We start from the raw sequence: 14,222 nt of genomic DNA on the forward strand, positions 1-14,222 counted from the left end.
CAGTGACCTAGAACACTTGTCCTCATTATAAAAACATCGTTCCCTTCATACATCAGTCCCTTCATTCACCAAATATTTTTCTAGTTTCTACTGTGTCAGGCATAGGATTAATTGCTGGGGATACAGTGGTAAATCAAACAGATGTGATACCTGACTGTGGAGATTACATTCTGGTGGCGTGTATAAGAAAAGAAACAGTGTTTAAAATGAATTGTAATAACATGCTGTAAAAGGAGAAATCCAAGAAGGGAGGGCCAAATCCATTATTGTGGAGCTAGGGAAGAGTATCTGAAGGCAATGATCTCTTGCTGAGAAGTAAAAGGTAAGTAGGATGACCTAGGCTGTGGGCAGCAGGTACACTCCAGGTAGAGAAAACACTGGGTTTTGAGAGCCTCGGTATGAGTCGCTGAAAGAGTTTCAGTGAAGTTTCTGGAATTTAGAGGGCAAAATGTGGGGTGGCAGGCATGACAGCCATATTAAAGTGTTCCACTGAAGAGTTTTAAAGCATATTTTAACAGCCTCATTGAGGTAGAATAGATATAATAAACGACATATATTTAATGTACAAAATTTGATAAATTTTAATACGCATACACATCATCATCATCATCGTCACAATCAAGACACTCAACACATCCGTCACATCCAAACATTTCCTCACGCCCCTTTGTAAACCCTTTCTCCAGTCCTCCCCAGTCTTAAGGTAAACACTGATATATTTTTGCCACTATAGGTAGTTTGCATTTTGTAGAATATTATACAAAATGAAATCACATAGAATATTTTGTTTGTCTGAATTCTTTCACGCTGCATAATTATTTTGTAGTTCATTCATGATGTTCATTATCAATGTTTTATTCCTTTTTATTGTTGAGTGGTATTCCAAGGTATGCATGTACCACAGCTTGTTTATCCATTCACTGTAAATGGACATTTCAGTTTTTAGTTACTACAAAAAAAGCTGCTATGAACATTCATGTATAAGTCTTTGTGTAGACAGATGCTTTCGTTTCCCTTACGTAAATACCTAGGAGTGGAATGGCTGGGCCATATGGAAAGTGTGTATTTAACTTTGTGCAAAACTGCCAAAATATTTTTCAAAGGTTGTACCATTATGCCATCCCACAAGCAGTGGGAGTTATAAAGAAAACACCTTGTCCCATATCAGAGATAGAATTAACTAGAACCCGCTGGGCCTCCCTCCGTAAGCCACACTACTGCTCTGACTTGTGCTACTGCCTACCTGTTTCTCCTCTCTTGGTGATAGCCTCTTTCCTCTCTCCGAGGTACCTCATAGGTTTCCTGACTCTTCCCATTGTCTTTACTATCAAAAATTGCTCGCAGGAAGAGAAATAAATGACTGATAATGTAGTTATCCTACAGCACTACAGCAATATAGATGAAGAATAACTAACGGAAAAATGAAGGTTATCAGGATTGAAAGATAGAACTGGGAGTGTTACTGAACCCAGGTCCGGCTGCTCACCGCTTGAGAGCCAATCCTCGAGAGACACGTGTTGGTAGGAATGGAAAGCTGACTTTATGTCGGAGGCTGGCAACTGGGGGAGAGGGTGGACTCCCGTCTGAGAACCAACTCCCGCTGGCTCCTCAGGGGACAGGGGCTTTTAAAGGAGAGTTTCGGGGTTGTAGGCGGAGGGAGAGAGAACAGCACAGTCAGTTCTGACAGTCATCTTGAAACCAGTCATGTGGTGGTCTGATCAGTGTCACCTCGGTTGTTTTAAGTACAGTTAACCTTTAGTTCCGGGGTTTGTTCCCATTTATTTGAGGCCAGTTCTCGGAATTGTGTGAAGTGGAGCAGCTTATGTCATGGCTTCAGTCTGGTCATCATGCAATCATCCTCCTCCAGCTGGCGGGGGCTTCAGTACCTGCAAAACAGCTCACAGGATGTGGCTCAGGATATTATCTACAGCCCTTAAGGAGGAGCTAAAGGTCCTTGACTATGCTTAATGATTATTATTATTTGGTCTCCTTTGACTGTTTTCCTTTGTTTCTGCATTTTCTCACTTCTCTGATTAAACTTATTCTTTGGCTAAAGTTTTTCCACAGACAAAAGGCAGGCGGAGGACATGGGGGGGGGTGGGAGGCAAGGACCACAGGGTCCTTCTCCGTTTCAGGAGAACCTAACAACCAGGTAGTTTTCTTCCTGTAATTATCATATTTACATCTGATATCCGCCGGAAACAGATTCTGAGTTCTAGATCCCTTGATCTATACTATCTTTCTACCATAGGAAAAGTCTCATATGTGGAAGTCCTCAGTAAATGTTGACTGACTGACAGACACTTAGGGAGTGACCGAAGAGAGGCGATTAAAATCTCTAACATCTACTTTCGCTTCTATAAAATTATTTTTTAACTATTTCAACCCCCTGTGTTTTGAGAAACCTAATACATGCACAATATGAAACCTTGGTCCCAGGATCTGAAAAAGCCCTACAGCAGTTCTATAACACCTGTCTGCACCCCAATTCCCTGCCCTAGAGGGCAAAGCTTTTCAAATGATTAAGCTAATCTGGTTCGAGTAGGGGGAAGCTACTTAAAACTTTGACATCAGACAGGTAGGTGTTTGCACAGGTAACTGGAAGATTCTTCACATAAGAAGAATATATATATGCATCATGTTAGGTACAAGGATAAAACCAAAGTTCGACAAAATATGTTGCCCATTTATCATCTATGCCATTTTTATAGCTCGTAGCACCTTTGAGTAAGTCTCTTAGACCTGGAAACGCCCACCTTAGCCCAGTACCTCATGTCCCTTTCAAGTCAAGACTCTCCTTCTACTGGGTCTGACCAGTGACACACCTGTTGCAACGAGCTGATGAACAGTAGTAGCAAACCTCGTGGCCTTAGGTTAAATTCTGCAGGTGGAATGCCCAGTAGATTGGTATCTAAAGTTAACTTCTGAATCCTCCCTAGAAACAGTAGAGGGTAACATTACTCTATTTTAAGCATGGCATTAAGCACTTCACAAACATTACTTAATTCACATTAATTAATTCCACAAAAACTCTGTAAGTTAGGTAGCTCAGAGAAGCTGAAACTAAAAGTTTAAATAATAAGCATCATAGATCTAATAAAAACAGAGCAGGTCTGGAGACTGAGCCTTTGACCTCTATGCCCTCTTCACAGCCGCAAGAGTTCACATCTGGGAAAACAGCTGTGGTTGTGATTCTATGTTCCAGCCCCTTTCATGCAAAACTCCTCACCTCCAAGTCAAATGTCTACTTAATCCAACAGTAACTCTCCCCACTATATATTAGAAATTCCTTCCTTTTTTTTCATGCCACCCAACTTTTTCAGTGTGTCTTGGTTAAAACTCAGAGATAAAATTCAACATAATTTATTTCAAATTTGGTACACCTTATTCTACAAGATATTCAGAACCATTTTGAAAAGTAAAAGGAGATATTTATACCAATTAATGGTGATCCTAATGTTATTTCATGTTATAAAATGTTTAAAGTTTTCTATCTTCTGCCAACCAAAAATAAAACTACACGCCAGTTGCCACATTGATTAAATTTTAGCAGTATATGATTGTCTCTTTTCTCCTATTTTCAGAATACAGGGAATGTTAGATCATGGTAGCCTCTGAACTCAGTTGAATTATGCCTGATATTTATATTTGATTACTCCTCACTAAATATTAGAAATTCCTTCCTTTTTTAAAATTGATGCTCTTTCCTTTCTAAATTAGAAATTCAAGAAAAAATTATAGAATAAAGAACAGGATGAGATCAGATATCAAATTAATAACTTCTCTAATAAACAGAAAAATTAAAGAGGTCTGGTAGATTTAGTTTAAGAAAACATTGTTAAAAATGTTTTTGTCAGGCACTGTGCCGTACATGAATTGCAGAAAAACACCTTTGCCTTTGGAATTTAATTACCTTGCTCAGAAGTTCTTTTACATCATAAAATACAGGACCGGTATCACAATTTTTCTACTTATTTTTGCTGTAGCTTAAAAACAGATAATCTCAGTTAACTGACTTCACTGAACTAAACCATTTTCAACAGTTCCTTTCCAGAAAGTGATTCTGAAAATGAGCAGTCTTCCATAATATCAGAGAGCGATTTAGCTGGAAATCATCCATTACCATTAATAGAATTTATATAACTCAATTTTACTGCCATTAAAAGGTCAAGTCTGAAAGGCTTTACTAATGTCATTTCCTTTCAAAAAAGTTGTTTCTGTCAAAAATAATAAATTATAGAACTCGTAAATGATCATTAACTACTCCTTTAATCTGTAATCATTATTTTTAATCTTACTTTAGAATTTTGCCCCACTAATGATATAGATATATCATGTATATGTATATATATATATATATATATATATATATATATATATATACCTTTTAACTGTAGAGACTGCCTACCAAGTGAGATAATTAAAGGCACAGCCTCCCTTTGCAGAAGGAATATTTTCCATTGAAATGCCTTCTAATCAACAGTCCCTGGTAAATGTCTTCTCTTTGAAGAGCAGGAGGCAACTTCCTAGAAGCTTTATCCTGGACTCTCTCAGTGATTGATGATCTCCAATGGTGTTTCGTCAAGCAAACTGGGAGGTCATGAGAGTAACAGAATAAGAGCTTAAGCTTGAACATAGCCCAGCCTGCCAGTCCTCTGTTAGGAAGCCATCTGTTAGCAACCTTGCGTCATCCCCACCCTCTATCTCAGTCAATTGACTGCTGGTGTCTGAATTGCGGGTGGCTTCTTTGGTTAATTCAGATGCATTGTGTCTCGGTTCTTTTTTTTTTTTTTTTTTTGAAACTCCCTGTATAAACAGGCCAGGATAATGAGTAAACAAACAACAAAAAAACCTTCAGTTACAGTTTGATTCTCATTCCCCAACACACAGCCATGCCTCACTCTTACAAAAGACAGGCTGATCTGGATTGTGTCTCACTTAGGAAAATGACCACCTGACACTAGTTGGAGAAGTGATAAATCTCCAAAGTTTTATAATCACAAATCAAAATTAAAAAAAAAAAAAAAAGCCTGGATTTCCCTCCTACTAGAGGCACACTGAAAAACAGAACCACAGTGTGCAAGGTCATTAACCGAGTGCGTGTAACTGCCAGAAAGTTGAAATCGCACCTCACTGTTTGCTGCCAGCAGGATTTCTCCTGGCAACCCATGGCTGTTTTAAGTGCAGACAGAATGGAGTTGCACAGCCAGCTTTCTCCATGTGGGGTACGGCAAGGCTGTGCAGAGGAAGAGTGCAGAATGTAAGCGCTTTAGGAAATGACTTCTAGCTCTAGTTCTTCTTTGTTGTATCAACATCTAATTTACGTGGATAAATAAACACCTACGAATGAATTCGATGTTCACAGAAAAAAAACAGTGAAGATTCATGAGTAATGTCAATGATTGAAAACTCCGAAGTACTGAAAGGGGCAGTTCATAAGTTTGTTATTTTTGGAGGAAAAGAAATGTATATGATGCATGATAAAGTAGAGAGTTTAAAATGCAGTAGGCATATACTCTGTTTGCCAGTTTTTGTTTATTTTTTTAAACAACAGCTCCTGCTTATTTTTTTATTTTAATTTATTTATTTTATTTATGGCTGTGTTGGGTCTTCGTTTCTGTGTGAGGGCTTTCTCTACTTGCGGCAAGTGGGGGCCACTCTTCATCGCCGTGCGCGGGCCTCTCACTATCGTTGTTTGCCAGTTTTGTGGTGCAAAATCCAACCCCAAAATACAGCTGGCATGTCTTTCTTTCTCACATTTCTACAGGTAGACCAGGGCATCTCTGCCTCTGGCTACGCTCTGTGGGTGGACCCAAGCTGGAGGGTAGAGTTACCTGAGACATCTTCTCCTGGCAGAGGTCAGAAGCCCCTAGGTGAGTGGGTACACATGAGAGATGCCTCTTGAAGCCTTGGCTTAGGACTGGCACTCAGTCAGTTCTTCCCACACTCCTCTGGCCTAAGCAAGTTCCCTGGCCAAGCCCAGCTCTGATGGGATAGGGATGCTTGCTTCTCCATGGAGTTGGGGGAAAGAAAATGACTATTTGCTGAACCTGAACGATGAGCTAATATGACAATTTTTTTTTCTCATAATTTAGAAAATGTCAGTAATTAAGAAAGAAAAAAATAAAAATCACTGGATAACCCATCATCGGTGTTAATCTTTAGCATATATCTTTCCTGTTTTTTATTTATGGGTACAGAGTGGAGTGAGTGGTAGAAGGCATTAACGAAAGTTTCGTGGGAAAAGAGGAAGGGTTACCAGGAAAGCGAAAAGGGGAAAGACTGGGGCAGTTTCCAAACTTAGTGGGATATTAAATCAGACCATATGTGTTTTTATGCCAATCTCACTCACTATATAACCGTGGGTGCATTAATTAGCCCTTCTGAGTCCCAGTTTTAATCTGTAAAATGGGCTAACAATTGTGTCTACCTCATGATGTAATGTGAAGATTAAATGAGTTGTTGAACGTAGATAGAATGGCAATTGCAACATGATAAATGCCCAGAAAAAATTAGCCACAATCCATAAATATAATGTGTCAGGGTTTTATCTGTAAGTATTGGCCTGTTCATCTCATATGCGTTATCCATACTCATGCTTGCTTACAGAGTGGCAGAGCTTCCCAGAGCCTAAAATAACTTCTGTATCCTCTTGAACATTTTTTACTTGACATCTAAGATTTTCCTTAATGAGTTGAAATAGATATAATTTATGACATTTGATTTTAAAATAGGGTTATAATACTCTTCTAAATATCTAGTGAAATTTAAATATCACAATTCAAAACAATACATCAACAATTTGTTCTTTGACATTTAGGAATTTTACCTCTTTGGCTTTTATTCCCCCTTGAACTCATATTTCCATTCCATTGTTTAACCATAAAATTTTATCTTAATATAATTTATTTTTCGTTCTTGAAAGACTTTTATTGATAATCTTTCCTTTATTCTTTGCAAAGAAAAGATACATATGAAAAGTGGAAAATTCTTTAAAGGGTTATAAATATTAAATTTTTTTCTGGCTTGAGTCATTACAATTATTACTGTGCATCATAAATATAGTATTGATATTGCTATATAATTACTGAATGTCAAAAGTAGAATTTTATTAGAAATACATTTCTTATTGAGATTAGTGGTATTTTTTTCAATTAGTTCTTATCTCCGTAAATGTGTAAGAAATTGCAGGAGTGGGACAGAGTCCTGCGCGAATTGTATTTTGATTTGTTTTGATTTTATAGATGTGAACACAGAGAAATTATTTTCAAAAAAATCAGTAGAGGGGAATGGGAGGAAGTTTTATTTCTTTTTCATAGATGTGTCACTCAATTCCTTAAATACCAGAAATCACAGTGATCTATCATCAAAAATTATTATTATTATTATTTTTTTAGAGCTAAGGGTCTGGCTTTTTTTTTTTTTTTGGCTGTGTTGGGTCTTCGTTTCTGTGCGAGGGCTTTCTCTAGTTGTGGCAAGCAGGGGCCACTCTTCATCGCGGTGCGCGGGCCTCTCACTGTCGCGGCCTCTCTTGTTGTGGAGCACAGGCTCCAGAAGCGCAGGCTCAGTAATTGTGGCTCACGGGCCTAGTTGCTCCGCGGCATGTGGGATCTTCTCAGACCAGGGCTCAAACCCATGTCCCCTGCATTGGCAGGCAGACTCTCAACCACTGCGCCACCAGGGAAGCCCAAAAATTATTTTTAATTATAGTCTGGTTGACACATATTTGAAGTCCAAAATCCCAGTGATATATCACCAAAAATTATTTTTAGCAATTTTTAATTAAGTCCTATTTTGAATTGGCAATAGCAAAGAACTAGAAAGTACCTGATTTGAAAAATGATTTATTGCCCAATCATTATTGTCCATGCTTTCTCAATATCTGGGATGTAAACCAAAAAACAAACAAACAACCAAAAAATAACTTTACAAACACATACCAAATGACTATAAATTATACCTATTATTCTTTTATTTAGTGGTGAATTACTTAACCCAATATACCCAAAAGGGTTAGAACAAATCAAAATGTTATTTCATTACACTCTTTTTAATACAATATTTTTGTGTTAAATTCTTTTTTATCTTATTATATGCTTTAAATATATTTTTATCAATACTTTGGTATTGCAGAATTAACCTATTAAATTTATGGAGAATGTCTGCCCTACAACCTAATCAGCCAAGCATCCCCAAGCTAATCAGACTTACATTCCGTCAGAAAAATTCTGCCTTCGTGTTTCAATTCAAACAAACGTATTAATACACTTTTCAAGTGTTATTATAAAAAGACCTGAGGAAATTAATTATATATAAGGAGATTGCCAAAAGCAGTCATTAGGATTAAAATGATGTCAATCACAAATAATTAATGTGTTATGAAAATAATAAATCAGTAAGCTGTTTCTTATTACTTAATTTGTCATAGTTTAGTGAAATATTTAGTTATAAACTATAAGTTCTTTATAAAGCAGAAGGGATAAGTCTTGGCAATCCTGCAGTACCTGTGTGGGTTTATCAGTTAGCTAAGGATACAGTACCATTGCAAAGCAACCAAGCATGCAACATCAGTGTCCTAGGACAATAAACATTTATTTCTCGCATTTGTTTCTAGTATCAGCTGATCTAGGCTAGCCTGGACTGGGTTTGTCTTCTCTTCTTAACTAGGTTCCTTGATTTTCCTGGGAGTCAGCTGATCTAGGCTGGGCTCAGAGGGGTGCGGCTCAGCTTTTCTGCACATGTCTCTTGTTTTTCTAAGTTGAGCAGGCTAACCTGAGCATGTCCTTCACAAGGCGATGGCAGGATCAAAAAGAGCAAGTGTTTCCAAACACGTAAGCCTCTTGTGGCCTAGGCTAGAAGTTGGCATACTATTTTCTTATTTTATTGGTCAAAGTAGGTCGCAAGGCCAAACCAAGGAGTGGGAAATGGTGCTGGGTCACAGGGAGAGCACATGGTATAGTTGAGTGGTTAAGGACATGGATACAGGAAGGAATGGAGAATGGATGCCATTCAGACTAATTCAGTCTACCACTGCCTGGGTAATGAACTTCGGACTTCAGCTCTTGGAAAGAATTAAAAGTGAATCAAATATAAATATCAGACATAATTCAATTGAGTTCATTAGCTACCGTGATCTAACATTTCCTGTATGCTGAAAAAAGGAGAAAGAGAAAATCCTATACTGCTAAAATGTAATCGGTCTGGCAACTGGCATGTAGTTTTATTTTTTGTTAGTAGGAGACAGAAAACATTAAACATTTTATAACATAAAATAAAATTAGGATCATCATTATTGGTATAAATATCTCCTTCTACTTTACAAAATGATTCTAAATATCTTACTAAAGTGTACCAAATTTGAAATAAATTATGTTGAAATTTTACCTCTGAGTTTTAACCAAGATACATTGAAAAACTTGGGTGACGTGAAAAAGCATTCCAGCTACACTTAAAAAAATGAACATCACTCATCTATACTATGTAAGCTATTTGAAAGTTGTCAAGTTCAAGCAATATCTTTTAAGATTTGGCTTGGAATGGGTTTACATGCCTCGATTACCTTGAGGTAGCTATCACAACTTTGCCATATTGTTTTCCTATACAGGATTATGACATCCACATGTTTATTTATTAAAGAGTTTCATTAATATTCATAAGCTAAAACTTGCCTCCTTCCCATAAGTCCTTCACATTTCTTTCTTAGGTTATTATTTGATATTCCTATTTCTGCTCTTGGGAATGAAAATTGTTTTTAATTTTAATTAATGATTCTTTTTTTTGAATAGGAAAGAATCTCAGAACAGTTATTTTCTGGGTTGTTAGTATTTAAATGGATGGCCTCAGGATTTTTACATGTAGGGAATTTTAATTAATGTTTAATAAAGTAAATATTAATTTATACTTTTGAGATGCATGTATATGTTTTATCTTTATTTAATAATTTAGGTACTTTTAAATGACATTCAAAGTTTTAAAGTTTTCCACTGCTGAATTTGCAAAATCTTTAGTTTGAAAGGTCTCTGCTTTCTACTTGTTATTGTTGGTTATAATGAACCATTCAGAATTTCAAAGATCTAAGCCCATTCTCTAAATAAAGTATATAGATACAATGAGGTATGTTTCGCTGCTTGCTGTCTCACTGAAGTATAATTCCCGTTGTCTATCCTTGTAAAGATATTTTTAGCAATTCAAAGTAAGAAAAAATGTTCTGAATAAGGTTTTGTTAGAAATTTCCAAGGAATACAGAAAGAGTTTATGGTTCTGTTCTTTTCCTAAAAAGAGTTCTCTTCTACAACCACAATAAAATATGTGTCATGGACATATATTTTGATGTACCTGAAAAAGAAAGTCAGATTTATAACCTCTGGTTAGAATAGGGAAAATATATATATTTGATGTGGATCTAACTATAAGAGTATAAGGGCGATTTAAGCAACTGTCATACAGAGATACAAAAGACAAAATTTTGCTTTAATTTTCTTGCAGTAAAATATGTGTTGTTCTAAATTATTTTTAGTTCAAAGACCGATGGAATCAGTAATTGTTCAAAAAATATTGTCACTCCTTCTCTGAAGTCAATCACAATAACACAACAAAAAGAACTAGAACCCATTACTGTTTCAGTAGCAGACACCTTACTCAGTGCCTGCTGAAAATTGATGGCAAAATAGAGAATGACTCCTTTAATTTGCTCACATTCATCTTGAAAGTCAAAAGACCGAATGGACTATTTTCAAAAGATGGGAAGAGGCAATTTATCTTTGTTCACACTGGACAAAATATCTCTGCCCATCAGCCCCTATACATAAAGTAAATAGAAATAAGGGAAGGTGATTGGGGGAAATGACAACACTGGGGGAGGGGAGGAGAGAAAAGATAAGTTTTTAATAAAGGATGACACAATATTAGAGGCAGAATTTTTAAAAGGAGAAATCATGGTTAAGACTGAAGAAAAATCAACGGAAACAATAAAAGAAGAATGGAATAAACAGACATGTTACAATGAACTAGAGACAACTATAGTCATGGTAGGAAAGAGAATCTGTGAAACAAACAAAGAAAAAAGAAATAGGGTATTATTACAGTTTAAAATTCTGAACCTCTAATGTTATTGGATTATAACCCATAGAATAATGTAAATATCTACGAGTCCATACTGATATAAATTGAATAAATAAATCAATGAGAAGGGACATCTTTTTCCCTATTGAAGAATTCCAATTAATAAATGTTGAAAGAATAAGAGAAAAACAAAATTACCATTAGTCAAACAGCAAAATAATAATAATTGTTGCAGGCATGATCCACCAATGGATGCTAAATTAGTACATAAAATTTTGAGGGGGAACTGAATATTTGAGTAGCCTCAAATATTTTCCCCAAGAAACAGTAACTTACAGGGAAGAAATTCAAGACCCACAGATAGGACCTTAGCCAAGAAATCACTAGTTCTGTCACTAGTAGTAAGACATTGACCTTATTACCCTCTGAAGGGCACAAAATCACTTCTGTGATCTTTCTGAACATGTATAACCCCATGAAATATCAGAAAAAAACAAATGAGAGATATTCTAGAAATTAACTGACTGATACTCTTCCAAATTGCAAGGTCTTGAAAGACAAAGAAAGACTGAAGAATGGTCATAGATTGGAAGAGACTAAGGAGAGAGGAAGACAACTAAATGCAATGTGAAATCTGGGGGAAAAAAGGTCATTAGTGGAAACTTGGTGGTATTTAATAAGGTCTGTATTGTAGTTAATAGTAGTATACCAATGTTAATTTCCTGGTTTTGATCATTTTACTGTGGTTATGTAAGATGTTAACATTAGGGGGCGCTGGGTGAAGGATATATGAAAATTACTATTTTACAACTTTTAAAAAAATTTTTATTGGAATATAGTTGATTTACAATGTTGTGTTAGTTTCAGGTGTATAGCAATGTGAATTAGTTATACATATATCCACTCTTTTTTAGATTCTTTTCCCACATAGGCCATTACAGAGTATTGAATAGAGTTCCCTGTGTTATACTGTACGTTATTAGTCTTCTATTTTATATATAGTAGCAACTTCTCTGATACCTAAAATTATTTCAAAATGAAAGTTAAAAAACAGTTTAAAAAATTCCGGCCTCAAGCAACATTTTAGGCAAGACTTCTGTTGTAAGAATAATGTACTGATACATTTATTTGTGTTTGGTTTTTGCTTTTTTTTTGATATATCAGGTGGTGTTTTTCTTCAGTATCTGCATCCTTTATGAGGAGTAACTGTGCACCCTTTCCTCAAGGGTGAATGCTGGACACTGGAATTCTTAGCTCCAACCAAGGTTCTGGATTCCAGGCTTAGCAGTGTGATAAGGACCTTGAACAGTTATAACCTCCTGGTGACCTGTGGACTTGGGTCATAGACTCACGTGAAGGGCATTTGCCTATTCTCCTGGTACCAGATAATTCTGGATCCCTATGTTATGAGTGGGGAAAGGAGAGGGGAATAACCCCACATTCACTTAAATTCCCATCAAATGGCTGGATAGAGGTTTGTATCCGGTTTAATTTGATTTACAGAAGATAATAGGGTATTTCTTGCATCTTCAAGAGTGTGGATTACGATTTATACTCACTACTCCTCCTAAGTCTTCTGTTAATTACTAAACAAATAAAACCATGATGAAGAAATACCCTCTTCTTTTTTGGAATAGCATGCAAAGCAGAAGTTCTCTGACTTGAAATGATAATATTTCTAAATCCCTCTGTTCCAGCCTTTGGAAAAATCCCTACTATTGATTAATTGGCTCATGTACCTGTAAAATATGGTTTCTCCATCCATTTATTTTCTTTTTGAGATTTGGAATAACTGACAACTTTCAGGATGAGTTTCCATTTCTGTAACTTTGAGGTTTAAATCGGTGTGCTTTATGGCAGTGGATTCAGAGAAGGCACCCGACAGGCTCGTCAAACAGGGCATGAAACATTTCAGTAACCACTTTCTCTGCTTAGCAACCAGATGAATATCTCTCTCTTGTTTGGTTTAGACAAACAAGCAAACTGTTAATTTACACAGGACTTTGATTTTTGCTTGATTCTACTAAAGTTCAGAAAAGAAGTTCCCACGGTTACACTCCATCCCTACCAATTTCTTTTTCTCCATGGTGTGTGAGTGCATTTCAGTGAGGAGAGAAGAGTCTGATAGATGGCTTATCCAGAAAATAAATAACACAGTGTTTGCCAACTGCCGCTGCCTTTTATGCCTGGGTAACCTGGATTTGCATTAGAATCCAGCCACAATTTAACAGCATAATTCATGGTGCTTCCAAAAGACCTGCTTTTTTTTTTTTTTTTAAATTCCCTGGACTGATCATCCAAGTTTATTCTTACTGCCACATTAGCAACTTAGAGGTTTCTATTTTCCCCTTGAAATTGTTAGTTTGAGAACTGATAGTTGTACCCAAAGCAAATACCCTTTAAATCATCACAAATAGTTTATAATGACATATTCCTGACTTACATGACTTTCATTGGGCTTTGGAGCCAGACAAACTTTGATTCTCTGGTAAGTACTTGGAAGATTCACTAACTAGAAAATTGGGGTTATACATTTGTCCTCTGAGCTTTAAAATGTATCAGTGCTATGGGTTAGAACATAGGTTGTCAACGACTTAAAAGGAAAAGACCGGAAACTTGGCCACAAGAGTTTCTGGTAAGTAACTTAAGTGTGATAATACATATAAGACAGTTTGTCAATCAGAATGAAAGCACAGCTATCTTAGAGTAATACCATTAAAAGCGTGACTTATCTAACTCTCCTTCTTCAGATTCCATGATCTCCAAGCACTTCCATGATTTCCATGTTGGTCTATCTTCAGTTCTTTATTTATTCATTCACCATATAGAACTAACAACGTAGCAAGAGACAATGTATTGATTCTCCTGTATTTCCATATCTCATGACTGTGACTTTTCTTGGTAAATAAATAAAACGGCTACCAATGAACTTTTTCCAAAGTGCTTAAGAGTAGGGAGTATTAATGTGAATATTTTCAGAGTGTATATACAGTCATACACCTGATTGTTTATTGATAATTTGGCTTTCTGGAGTCGGCCTCAGTGAAATGTGAATCTGATCTGGCCACCTCTGAGTACTGAAAGAGGAAGTCTTTGGGGTCTTCAAACAACGATGAGCCCCAGCCATGCTAACCTTCAGTTGTAACGCTACATCACTTACA

Source organism: Balaenoptera ricei, chromosome 9 (assembly GCF_028023285.1).
Source record: "Balaenoptera ricei isolate mBalRic1 chromosome 9, mBalRic1.hap2, whole genome shotgun sequence".
In the NCBI taxonomy this organism is placed as follows: Eukaryota; Metazoa; Chordata; class Mammalia; order Artiodactyla; family Balaenopteridae; genus Balaenoptera; species Balaenoptera ricei.